The 14463-nt window shown below is 37.2% G+C and overlaps 1 pseudogene; it reads left to right on the top strand.

The window, feature by feature from the left end:
• The window catches only part of LOC109678280 (cysteine and histidine-rich domain-containing protein 1-like), a 21166-nt pseudogene extending 6703 nt beyond the window's left edge, over nt 1–14463 (top strand).

The raw sequence follows: 14463 nt of genomic DNA, 5'->3' as shown, positions 1-14463 counted from the left end.
TTAGTTTTTAAGGCTCTTACTTTCAAGATAGAATGCTTTTGGCCAGGGACTCCTAAAGACAGGGAACTATTAAGGTTTGCAGAATCAAGGCTTACTTTTGTCATAGGTGGTTTCCCACTCCTTCCCTTTTGTTTTTAAGAATGCAAGAGAAGGAGCTCATGATTGCCAACAAAATGTATCCACTGAATATTTCAATCACTTTTATGTTCTGTGTAAATATTCTTTTCTCCATCAATGATAAGGGCCAGTAAAGAAATGGGTCAAATAGTCCAAAGAATGATCAAGCTGATCCTGGTCTCTGTGACCTTTTACCCTTCCTTTAATTCTCAATAGTGAACATCTGTGTTTGGTGGCCAGTGTCTGAAAGTAATAAGGACAATTAGAGCATTTTGTTTTTTCTTGGAAGGGGGTTGGGTGCCATTGCAAAGAGGTTAAATCTTTGTGGATGACACTGCTTTGTAGGATGAAACTACAGGAATAACATCCACTAAGCCTTGCCCTTCAGAAGCCCTGAGGAAGAGAGTGCACTGACTATGTACACTAGAGCTATAGGTAATTCACATTGCTCCTTTCTTCTTTGTCTTTGTTAATCTGTGGACATTTTTGTACATTCATTCATCTCCTTTACACCAGGAAAAGAAGATAATGTCCACATCTCTCCAGCCTTGTTCTGAGTTTACTTCTGACTGTGAAGTTAGGTTCATGAATATGCTCTCCCATCAGTTTTGTGAGTACATATCATACTCCTCTGCCAAAAACAAAACCAAACAAAAAACGCCAAATCAAACCAAACTCAAACAACCAGAAAAAACACAAATACTGCCACATGTTAATCAATTTATTGAAAGGTACTCCTGTCTTTGTAAAACTGAAAAGTCCACTAATCTTTGGCCCATTTGAAAGGGTCAAAGATCTGAAAGAATAAGATATTCCAGAGATAACCAATTAGAAAAATTTATGTCCAAAACAAATGTCAAGAGTAAAAAAAAAAAACCAAAACCATTTTCTCAGTACATGCTGTTCCCATGGTACTATGTTGTACATTTTTGATGATCCAAAGCTCGTTTCTTATAAAGGACACACTTCTAACCTTGAATAAGTAAAGTCACTACTTAAGCATGTATGCAACTAAATCACAACTTAAAACTCTTGGGTGAAGTTAAAGTTGAAATGTGACAAAATATCTCTATCTCTGTATCTCTCTCTGTTTATGTATCGTCCAGAATCTCAGTTGCAGTGAAACTTTTTCTTAATGAAGGTTATTTGGAAAAGCTATCTTATTTTTAATATTCTAAAATGTGTAGAAAGGGGTGAGCCTGAGAATCAGTGCCTTAAACTGGGGGTAGAGGTTCCCTGTCACCTGGTTATTGCATGGCTGTCCTGCATGTCTTCACCCCAATGTGTACACAGAAATGTGAATGTGCAGTTGAATAGTTGAATGGTTGTATATTTAATCACGTATGTGCACAAGTACTCCACGAAGACTCTTTTCACTCATCATTTCTCATTGATGTTAAACACGTGTTGGGAATTTTGGAATTCTAACTCTTCCAGATCATATTTGTGATTTTGTTCTTACACATGCAGTTTAGAAACCTACAAGGTGATAACTAGGTTATTCTTCCTCTCTCTCTTTTTTGCTGTGAATAACTCTGTCCTGCTTTTCTTCTTCCCCACTGACTCCCCCTCCCCAGCATTCTGTCAAGCAATAGGCTGTAAAATAGTTATCCAGACCAGCAGCCAGGCAAGTGCCGTTTGAGAGTAATTTCTGCCCCAAGCATTTAGCCCAGGGCAAAGCAAGCGTGCTCTCTAACTGATCAACCTGGATATTTCATTATTCATTAATTTACTGTTTAACCAAATCCCACTCATTATCAGAGGCAACGCTTGGCAGAGCCCAGCGAACAGTAGCAGTTGGTGTCAGGCGTGGAGAATTGGCCCATTTGATCCTGGGCTGTTTTATTATTCAACACCACTGACTGAGAAAAAGGTCCATGAATAATAAAGAGCCAAAGCGTGTTTGAACTGAGAAGCATGACACAGCCTTACAAAACAGCAGTTAGAAAATTAAAGGCAAGGTGGCCCAGGCTTTGCATTTTTTATCTTGGCTGTGGGCACAGACATTTATATCCCTACATTGTTTTCAATGATGTTTTTTAAGTCCTTAAGACTGAGGCATTTGTTTCAGTGGCACCCTTTTTAAACAGGCCATTGAAGAACTCAGGAGCAAACTTACACAGCAAGAAACAAACATGCCTCCAGATGGAATGTGAAAACATAATTTCTAACCTTATAATCAGGTCCTTTGTGGCGCTTCTCAACTATGGGGAAGATGGAGGCGATTTTAATTCTCCTTTGGACCTGCCATCATTCATACCTTGGGTTGGTTTAATAATATAATTCATAATGCCAATCAAAGGCATGTTATATTCCTTTTCTGTTTCTTGTCTGTTCTTTGTGTCCAAAGCACCTGGACACACAGGATTTATAGCAAGGAGTTTATGGGTCATATAGATAATATTTAACATCTCATTAATGTCAAAGAAGGACCTATGAAATATAGAGAGAGGAGAGCAGTTTACAGTGTCCCAGTAGCAACTTTTTTCAAGTTTACACAGACAAAAATGGTCATGAATTCTCTCAGGCTGTGGTTAGGTCTCTATAGCTGTATAGTTGAGTTGAACTGAGTAATAACAAGTGTTAGGTTCCCTGAAAGTGGTCCTGAAAGTATGCGCTCTTTAAGACTGAACTGTCTCCATATTCTACTTATGTATCTTTTTAAATCCACTGATTAAACTTGAATAAGTATGATGAGCTCTAGATCAGCAATGATAGCAGTGTTTTTTTTTTATGCTGCCTTCTACTGCCTAGCAACCTGTTCACTTTATTCACATTCAGCTTTACTGCAGCAGAGTTGTGGCTCTTTCATTCAGATGAGTAATAGCTAAGTAGGAAAAAGTTTCTGGGGATAAAGTCCATATGGGCTGCCCCATCAAAAGATCTCTCTCTCTCTCTCTCTCTCTGTCTATACAGATAGGTAGATAGATCTCTCTCTCTCTCTCTCTCTCTCTCTCTCTCTCTCTCTCTATATATATATATATATATATATATATAAATGTATATGTATGTATATGGAAACACTAGGGAGATGCTTAGCTGCCTCTCAGCTCAGGATATTCTCTTGCTTTCCTTGGATCCATTTGAAACTATTGTTAATGCATTGAATTCAATGTTCCCATGGAAGGCATTCTCTTAACATCTCCAGCCTGACCTATTTATTTTACAAATACTTAGAAAATGGCGTGTCCAAACTTAAGCATTTAATTCCTTGCAGAACTGCAAGTAGACCTTTAGTTCCAAAGTTCTCCTTCCTCTACAATATATCTTAGGGCTTGGGCTTTTATTTTACATATTGGTGTCAGTTTTTTCTACATATATTTCGTAGTTTTGAAGGAAGGGACCTTAAGAAGTTCTGATCTCATAGGATTTAAGTACAGTGTTTCTAAAGTAGGTATCTGTACCACAATTTTTGGTGTTATTAAGAAAATGAAACTTGTTTGGAATTGGAAAGCCAGGGCAATAAGATTACAGTCTTATTGTTTTCTTCCTTGATTTGGCAGACCAGATTGCTCACTTACTATTACAAATAAAGGAAAGTCTAAGGTAACATAACCAAGTGTATGAATGAAACTTACAGACAGATAAACATAATACTTTCCCAGGCATGATGGCACAAGCCTATAAACCCAACACTCAGGAGGCTGAAGCAGGAGGATCATGAGTTTGTGTTCAGCCTGGATTACATACCTGTCTCAAAAAACCAAACCAAGACAAACCAAAACAAAACAAAGCTTCCAAAACCTAAAAACTAAAACAACCCCCCAAAATCTCCAAAAGATAATGCTTTGAATTTTCAGACCATACCAGCCCTCATTAAATAATGAAACCCCACACTCTTGGGTATGAGTACATGTGGAGAATCCCCAACATGTAAAAAAATAGGTAACATGAGGCGATTCATTCACTTGTCAACAACAAGCTGCCTGTTATCTTTACATTTTGCCTTGCTTCAGACTGAGCTATTGAATCTTTTCCCCAAGGGCAGTGTGATCTGAAACTCTTAAGACTCTCTAATGCCACTTTGAGCTCTTGGGATTTAGAACTTCAAAAGGTTGGGGAAGCTAGTGCATGGCAAGAGCTGGTCCTCATAGATTTTGCAGAAGACATATCATGTCAACAATTCCGAAAAAATTAGCATTTTTCTGGACTCAGTGAATCATGGAGACAAATAGGCCCAGTATAAATATCCTCTCACTTGTGAAAACTTTTTTTTCTAACTTCTTTACCTTCTTCTATAATTATTTCTTTTAAACTTTTCTGATTATGGTTCTCAACCTTACCTGTGTATTAGAATCACCTAGGGAGAGTTTAAAACAATACTGGAGTTCAAGTTCCATGGAGTATTCCTTCAAAAGATTTCCAAGTGATTCTGATGTGAAACTAAGAGAGCAAAACAATGCTTTATGTTCTCAGAGCACTTTATTTCATAACATGCCACCTATCCCATTGTTTTACAGTTCTACAAAAGTCTGGCTGGCTGGCTACTTGATATTATAAACCTTAAGTGTAAAGACCATGTGTTGATCAATTTACATAAAACACAGGATAAAGGAGTTGCCTGTTCATACAATAGAATCTGTCCCCTTCTTGGTGTATTCTTACTAAGCAGTTACTAAGTTCTAGAATCCAGGACTATACAAGTAAGCCAGACAGATCCAGTCTTTTAGCTTGTGAAATTTAGAATATTTTGGTTCTTGAGGGCAAGGATGTTATTCCTGCAGTTGCAGTTCTATTTAGGTTTAGTTGATAGCTCACCAAGAGCCCTCACAGAACATGTACTCACTGTTGAGTGCCTGCTGTGTGTTGGCCACCATGCTAGGCTCCAACTACATTAAGACAGATGACCCAGGTTGCATGGATATTGGTTTGGGCTTATTTATTTTCTTGTCCTTGGAACTGGCTCATCTTGTATTTCCTATACATTTGTGAAATTTTCATTCAAACTCTACTTACTGACAAACAAGTCACAAAGATTGTTAAAATTTAAAAGAGTGCTATAAGATTCTAACATGTCTTTATGGTTTCAACTCCAAATCAGCACTCCAGATAATAAATAAAATGAGTACAGATTGCTTCAATGTCATTTACCCTAGTTTCCTAGGATGTGGTATATTTTTCAGTTAATGGTGAACTTAAGATGTATTCCTGGATACTTAATGCAGCATGCTTCATCTACATTTCTTGCCCATTCAAAGATAAGTACTCACTATATAAAGAACATAATCATAACGTATTTGCATTCCACTTTATGAAATACTTTCAGTAGTTTTAAAAAAAATCATCTGATTTGACTCTTGCAACAAATCAGAGGTGTCAGATAGGTACAAAAGCACCACTACTGATTTTATAGGTAAGGGAATCTAGGCTTAAGTTGAGACCTAAGCTCAGTGTGACGACAACGCTGGTAAGTTCAGTGACTTTTCTGCCATTTTATACTGCCTTATGTACATTATGAATGTAAGTATGTCTATACAAATCACACAAACATGTAAATACTAAGTTTTTTCAAGGCACTTGATAAGCAAAAACAACAAAACTAGCATATTAATATATTGTAGCATGATGCATTATACATTTAACAGCTTATTAATTTGAAATATTGAAGCAAAGACATTTGTGAGAAGTTTGAACTATAGAATATTAGAAAGAGATGCAGCTTTTTCTTTTTCAACTATAAAAATAAGTGGACCCACAATAATTAAAGATTCCTTTCAGAGGGTCTTAGAATGCCTACTTAGATTAATACATAAGAATGCTTTGTAATTATACTCAATTATCTGTGCTTCTTAAGTGTTTGAGGACACTGAAAACAGTGTGTTCTCTTAAACAGTTTATAGTGTTCCCCTGTAATCTTTATTTACACTAACAACTTGCTCAGCAAATCTTTTCTCCATTGATATGATAAAGGCAAACTTCTGCTTAGCTAAACTTTTGGTAGATCAGAAATTCGAGTTTCAGTCTGAATTAATGAGGTTTTACTTTATTTGCAACTGAACCATTTTTGCACCATATATCTGCCTTCACATATGTGTGTGACGTTATTCATATATTTTCACACATTTAGAAGTATTCTAGAGAGTGACTGACTTATCAATGAACCTAAGATGTTTCAAATTATTTTATAGCTTCTTAGCATAGACTTGCCTTAGTCCATCTGTAAGAGTGGAAGAAAAATTCTGCTTCCTTAAGTCCTTTTATGAGGGTGCCAAAAGGTATAAAAATATGAAGCCAGGCTCTTTGAAACTACCAAGCACACACAGTGTGCTTGCTAAGTTTAATCACACTGTTGGATTTACATGTAATGTCTTAATTCTAGATTCCCTCATTAGTGCAGTCAGTCTTGAAGTTCTTCCTGGTGAGAGGGTGAAGGTGACTTCAACACCCCTAAGAGGGATGGCTGGATATTGCCAATACCCAGAAAAAGACAGTGGGAAAAGCTCTACCATATGAGGCTATAATCCTAACTGTGGTCAATGTGTTGAAAGCTTTATGTTTCCTGACCACAGGATATTTCCATAAAATGAACAGAGAGCAGAGATATTCCCAGGATTAGCCAGCTGGCCATTTCTATATGGTTATTACAATTTCTGGAAGAAGTAGTGGGGCCTTTAAGCCCTATTAAAATAGGATGACTATATCCGTTTGAGAAATCATAAGCTTCCGTCCTTCCTGAACTGTTTATCATAAGGAGAAAGGACAAAAGTTTCAAATTTGAATTTTGACATTTGCAGCAAGGAATATAGAAAATAGTGGAAAAACAAAAAGCAGTAGTGTAGCACAAGCCAGGAGAGAATCCAGATGTCACCTTCGCAGGAAATCTTTTTCTCCATGAACGACCTGCAGGTCAGGCTTTTTAATTTTGGAAAAAACATAGCTTCATTCCATCCCATGCAGAGTGTGAAGACAGCCCCGTGTTTGGGGGCTGCATTTGGAATCCGATGCCTCTTTGTATTCGGTACCCACATGCTATTCCCCTAGCTTGTTGAGCGAATCCCTGCAGAAAAGTGTTATTAAAGAAAGCAAAGCACTGTCAGTGCATTCGGGCTCTGTGTTTAGGGAAGAAAAACAAGCAACTTAACACTCTGTATTCATCAGGAGACAGCGGGTCATCAGAAATAGTGTAAGAGTAGGACTCGAATTGGGTCCTTCATATAAAGCATCTGCAGAAGTGTCAGACCTAGGAAGACTCTGTTTATAGTCTTCCTCCTCCTTCAGACAGATTTAATAAGTGGTTAAGAATATACATGTGTGTGTATGTATATATATTGTATATATATTCTGCTTTTTCGCTGCTTCTCTTTTTAAAAAATACACAACTAAGCCAACTAAATCTTCATTTTTCAGATGTAGGGCTCTCAGACTATCCATAGAGGAAAGTCAATATACTTTCAGTATATTGAAAATTTGTCATTTTAGCTGAGACTCTGTCTTTTTTCTAACTGGTATTTTCATACACATTTGATTGGTCCTTAAGTGAACTAAAAGGAAAATCTTTTGCTGAAAACAATAGTTTATATTTGTTTAGCTTTTAACAGTTTAAGAGCATGTCTCCACAAATTTAATGCCTCACAACACATTACCTGGAGCATTATGGATTACACAACATCAGGCAAGCAAAAGGATGTTAAGAAAAAGTCAGCCACAAGGGAGGAGGAGAGAAGTAGAAGAGCATCCCTCCAGCAAAAACGTGAGATTGTACCTTAAAAAGTAACAAAGGAAGAGAGGGCTGAGTGTAGTAGAGTGACTACCTAACAGGCATGAGGCCTTGAGTTCAAATTCAAACCCCATTATAGAGAGGGGGGTAGGGAAAAGGGGAGAGGGAGGAGAAGGAATTTTAACCTTACTCTCTGGTACTCTTTTAATCGCCAGTGGACATCTTGCCACACCGAAGTCCTTTAAATTATAAAAGAAAGTGTTCTTACAACTTGACTATAATAATTCAGATGGATTATGAGTTAGATGATTTTTAAAGGAGTGTATGTGTGTCTATTTCCTTGGCCACCTAAGGGACTGTGTGCATCTAGGTCAAGGGATGTGGTATAGGAGGAAGAGAAGAGACTGAGTTTCAGAAAAATCTCTACCTTCTAGCATTTATGCATCAGGATTTAGGAGCATAGGAAGTTAAAGAGAACACCAAATGATCATCCAAAGATGATATGAATGAGGAGAATATATGGGGGAAAAGAAAACAAGATAGATGAATAGAATGAAGAAAAAAAGGAAAGAGTGAATTCAAGAATGGGCAGTTTAAAATGTGAGGGTGTGCCCTGGTGCCCTGTCTCACGCCTGTAATCCTAGCTGCTCAGGAGGCAGAGATCAGGAGGACCACGGTTTGACATCAGCTGGGGCAAATAGTTCTGAAACTCCATCACATAAAAAATCAAACACAAAAAAGGGCTGGGGGAGTGGCTCAAATGGTAGAGCTCCCGCCTAGCAAGTGTTCAAACCCCAGTACCACCAGAAAAAAAAAAAAAGTGAGGGCGATCTGGCTGCGACTTCTGTCATCCCATTGATCACCAGGGTTGATTTGGCTGATCTGGCTGGCTAGGCGGGTGTCCCCTCCCTCCCTTGGATCAAGGGTATACAATAGCTGTGCTCCCCTGCTAAAACCTCCAAACAAGAATGGGCAATTTAGTAAAACAGTAATAACTCTTTAGGATTGAATTGATACTTGGGACCTTAAATCATTTTGTTTAAATTGACTCAACCAATTGTTTAATATGATTTTGAGACAAGAAAAGGCTTCCTTCTCCTTAAATATTTCTTCCACTTAATTTTTACTTCCAGAAATTTTCTTGACGTGAGGTAAAGTTTTTCAATTCTTTATTACAATTTAAAGATCTTAAAATACAAATCTGTAAAACAGGATATCAGCGTGAATGATTTTTAGTTAATCTATGAAAGATTTCAGCTCATAGTCTGTTTGGATAGTATGAATTATTCATAATAAAATGTTGTTTGTATTTTGGAAAGTGGGGTGGGGTAACTACTAGACTGAAAGTAAACAGAGTCACTGAAGTTTAAGGATAAAGCTTACTAATTCCACAACTTGTATCTTGTTATATCCCTGCAGTCATGAAAGGAGGACACAGGATATCTGTGTCCTGTATGTAATGCCATGTGTGAAATGAGGTAAAGTCCACTCTGATATAGGCTTTCTGAACTCCTCTCAAAGGTATAAATCTTATACACCCAGTCAGATGATGAATTCAGAGAGCAATGGCTTTCCTAAATAAAAGTGATGTCCCAAACTCAAGTGAAAGATTCAGAACGTGTTACATCTTGCTATTGCATATTTTAATAAGTCTGAGGAACTTACTCAATTAATGTCCATGTAATTTAATAAACTCTCTTAAATAGAAAGCAATGGGCTACCTGCTGTAGGGGATAAAAGGTGAGGAGACGCAGCCTTCTATGTCAACAGGAACTTAGGGCTAAGGAGTGTGATGCATGTCCTAGGTTGGAAAAAATTAGTGAGAAGTAAAAAGTAGTGTATCATTCCATTGTATTCCCTCTACTCCGCCATGACAACAAAAGTCTTACACACCAGATTCATGTGTCTGTCAATGTATCCAAATGGAACAGGGCAAAGGCATCTTCAAGCAGGAAACACCGGGCCATTAGAGACACGTAAGTTGATTTCATATATCATTACCAAGATACTTTTGGTTTTAAGGAACTGTATCTCTATTTTTCATAAAATAGGAATTTCATTTTATTTTTGTCTCCTAGGATTGCAGCAATGGTCAATACAATTAATATATGGAAAAGTGCTCAGTTGTAGTACTACAAATGTTAATTTACTAGGAACTGGGAGGTTTTTTTTCACTTATTAATATAGCACTTCCAGTGACATAAAAAATAATAGGAATCTTATTTTGTATTTTGAATGTGAAGAAGAGCATAAATTGATTTGGTTAAGGTTATGCATAAAGTGAAAGATAGGAAGACAAATGACCTTTACTATTCTGGCTGGGGTGGTTGAATTGTGTCCCCCAAAAGCTATGTTTAAGTGCTAACCCCTGCTACCTCTCAAAGTGATCTAAAATGGCAAAAAAGTTGTTGCAGATATAATTAAGGTAAAGATCTTAAGATGAGACCATCCTGGATTAGGGTGAGTCCTAAATTCAATTGTGGAGCTTGAAGTTGTAGCTCCATGGTACAGCATGTATTTGGTACGGCATGGACCTGGATTAAATTCCCAGCACCAAACAAAAGCGGAAACAGAAACACCAATGGTGAATATCTTTATAAGAGACAAACACAGAGATACAGAAGAAGCCCATGTGAAGGCATAGGCAGAGATTAATGTGAGGAGTCTTCAGTCTAAGGTATGTCAAAGATTGCTGACAGTCCCCAGAAGCTAAGAGAAAGGCATAGATCTGACTTCCCCAAAACCTCCAGAAAGAATCTACCCTGCCCAAATCGTATATTGAGACTTCTGGACTCCAGCGCTGTGAGTGAATAAATTTTTGTTGTTTAAGCCACCCAGTTTGTGGTACTTTGCTATGGCAGCCCTAGGACAATAACACAGTAGACACAATGGCATAAGGATGCACTGACAGAATACCGTTTCTCAGTGGGTGGCCAAGGACCACATGCATCAGACTCAACTGAGCCTCATACTAAAAGTAGGGGTTCTTTGGCTCTGCTCCAGGGACACCTAGTTTCTAGAGGCAGAGCATGTGAGAAAACTCAGTCAAGAGCCCAGGGAATTCTGATGCACACTGAAGTTCCAAAGTCACTGCTCCAGCATCAAGGGAAAGACATATACCAAACTAGAGTTCACTATTTTTACTAACTATCTGGCTGGTTATTTTGTAGAAAAATCTCATCGTAGGGATGCTGATAGCAACTCATCTTCAGATAGGCAAACGTTAGTGACAATATCTTTTAGAAATAAAAGTCAGAGAATTTTCTTCACAGGGCAAATATTAGATCCTAGAAGTAGTTTTTTATTAGGCTAATATGAGAATACTCATGTAATTTAGGCTAAAATTTCTTATTTTTCCTTCACTTCTTTTTCTAGTTTTTTTGATGGTACTGGCATTTTGAACTCAGGGCCTTACATTTGTGAGGCATGTGCTCTACCACCTGAGCCACATTCCCAACTCTTTGTTGCTTTAGTTATTCTTCAGAGTCTGTCATTTTCGCAGAGGGCTGATCTTGGAGAACCACAGTTTTCCTACCTATGTTTCCCTTATAGCCAGGGCTATAGGTACATACCACCCATGCCTGGCTTATTGGTGTAGATGGAGTTTAAGCTCTTTGCAGGGGCTGTCCTCAAACTGTGATCCTCCCCATCTCTACCTCCAAAGTAATTGGGATTACAAATGTGAGCCACTATGACTGGCTTCCTTCACTTTTTAAGTCAGAACTTGACTTAAATTGGAAACAAATTATTTTCAGATTCAGTACATTTATCATTTATGATAAATATCATTTATGATTTATATCATATATAAAACTTTATATATAAATAAATATATATATATTTGGAGAACCTGGTCTCACAAAATGATTCATTAGAAATAGTTTCCAGTGACTTAAAACCATTAACAGTTTGTTCTCTTAGAACATGTTCCCTTAGTACAGTAAGTGCTCTAAGAAGTCTTTCTTGCTATAAAGAAGTATTTCTATCCCTGTTTAATCAACAATTACTCAAATTTATTTAAAAAGAGAAACTCCCCTCTTGCATATCATGACAATGGCTAATACAAAGAACGAGTGTCCCCAGAACACAGGACTTAAAATAATGTATTATTAGGATTTTGTCTAGTTAAGAGGAGACTTTGTTAAAGGAGACAGCTTTGAGGTACTCTACTTGGCCAAATTTGAGACAATTTTCCTATCAAAATGAGGCAGGAGAGTAATGGAATTTAACTGAAGGAAAAACACAAGAAATGATGAGTTCAAGTTAATAATCAACCTGTTGATTAGTAGTATAAGGGAGAGAGGAGAAGCTCTTCTTGACGGCAGGATGCCAAATAATAAATATAGGGAGAAGGGTGGAGATTTTTATTTTTTAAACAAAAAACCATCATTGTAATAATTTATCTAGACAAGAGTCATCAATGTATCCTGAAACAAATGAGCACAATCGGATGAATGACAGGTTATTTATATAAGCTCAAGTCGTGAGTCCACTGATCACTTAGGAATTACAAAGGAGAAAATCTTATCAGTGTCCAGTGTATGGGCCTCCTGATGTGGAACCTAGAGAAGAAAACAATGCCATTTACTTTATCACTACACTGCTTGATATTTTCCGAAAAGAAAAAGAAAAGCACAACCAGAATCACAAGGAAACATTTGGTAAACCCAAATTTAGGGATATTTTATGAAAAAAAAATTGGTTTGCAATCCTCAGAATATCAGTAACATGAAAGATAAAGATTGGCTCAGGCATTGCTTCAGATTAAAGAACAATAAAGAGAAATGCAATTGATGACCAAATATGAATATTCTAAAAGGATTCATGGAGGAGACTGGTGAAATTTAGATGTTGCTGGTACATTAGAAAATAGTACTGCAACAAAATTAAGTTTTGTGATTTTAATGAATGTGCTGCAGAAAAGGGCATGATGGGTTTGCCTTACTCTTTTTGATTAATATTATTGCTTATTGATAAGTCACAAGTAAACATATGTGTGGTGACAATATGATGCTTTGGTATCTGAATACACCGTGGAATCTATTCTTAAGTATTTTGCAAGAGAATGAGAGAAGGAGAGAGGAAGGAAGCTAACAAATGCCATCAAATGGTGAATTGGTGTCAGTGCTGCATCTCTGTTCTTATAACACTTGAGTAAGTTTGTGATATTTCTATACAAGAAGTTCTAAAAATAAAGCATTTTTTCATAAAGGATTTCCTCATACTGAAGAGAGGAAAATTGAATTATGCATTTCTTCTGTTTCTGTAACTAATAAATTTGCAACTCTTATTGGTGAATCAGAGTAACAGGCTTACCTAATATATTTCTTCACATTAAATGCAAAAAGCTAATCAGTTTTAAGGTTGTTTAGTCATAGAGCATAACTTACACAGTGGTAAGATATAAGATAATATATTTTCAGCATAAAGATATAATGTACGATATAGCCACAAAGACCTTGGTCAGACATTATTTCTCTGGACAAGCTAATATGGACACAAAAACATTTTGATTGAAAACATTACCGGGAAACCTCTGGTAGAATTTTCTCTCTTTAAAAATGATTAAGTGGGAGCTGTAATTGCACTGTCTTGTGGTTCCTAGTGTTTAGGCCTTTCTTCTAACCAAGGGGAAAGAAAACCACCCTGCTGTGCTGCAACCAGGGCTGTGGTCAGGACTTCCATCCGGACGCCAAGTCCGGTGATGCATGCATGTACCACCCAGGTGTTCCAGACTTTCATGATGCATTAAAGGGTTGGTCTTGCTGAATGAGAAGAAGATTTTCCCAATTTCTTAAGCACTGTAGGTTGTACAAAAGGAGGCAATAATAATGAGAAACCACTGGATCCAGCCAAGCCTGAGGTCATGATTGCTGAGAAGAGAGAACTATTTGAATTGAGACACAAATTGCAGAGCACATCATTCAAGCCTCTTAAACCAGAAGCAGCAATAAAAAAAAGTTGTGCCCAGATGAACCAATGACATATTTGGAATTAAAAATATCTGCCTCCATAAAACAATACTTGATGAATTTAAACTGCTCTCAGGAAATGGAGAACATAAGAAAGAAGACAGTGATGAAGTTAGTATTGGGACCTCATGTAAAAATGGAGGGTGTACAAGGATATATCGAGTCATGGAGTTGAGAAGTCTGTATATCACTCTGGAGTAACAATTTTCCATGAGGGGATGAAAATATTAGAGCTATTGTAGGAGGAAAACCTCTGGTATTAATACATTCTAAGCTGCACTAAAGAGGGCTGTATAATAGGTAAACACATGAAGACTATTTAGAATACTGGAAAATAAAGTTGTTTCATGTAGACATGACTGGCAAAAGGCGGGGGGTGGGGTGAGTATAAAGTCACCATTTCAGTATATGCTAAAAATTCACTTCCAGAACTTAATAGCACACAGTGAAATGCACAATTGTATTTGAAGGAGATAAGGAATTTCATCAAAATGTGAAATTATGAAGTGTGATGAATGTAAAGTGATGCTACATCACTGTGACTATGGCAAAGATTGAGATCACAATGAGGAAAGCTGAATCCAGGCACAGGGCATCCTGAAACTGCCCACAATTAAAATGCAGGAAAACCAAAGAGAAGATAATGAAGATTGTGTGGGAGAAGGAAAAAAAAAATCTGTCCTTGCTTATTTCAGAACCCTCTATCGTGTGTGGTGA

The sequence above is a fragment of the Castor canadensis genome, chromosome 8, assembly GCF_047511655.1.
Source record: "Castor canadensis chromosome 8, mCasCan1.hap1v2, whole genome shotgun sequence".
NCBI classification, from domain to species: Eukaryota; Metazoa; Chordata; class Mammalia; order Rodentia; family Castoridae; genus Castor; species Castor canadensis.
This window is presented reverse-complemented; position numbering and strand designations above follow the sequence as displayed.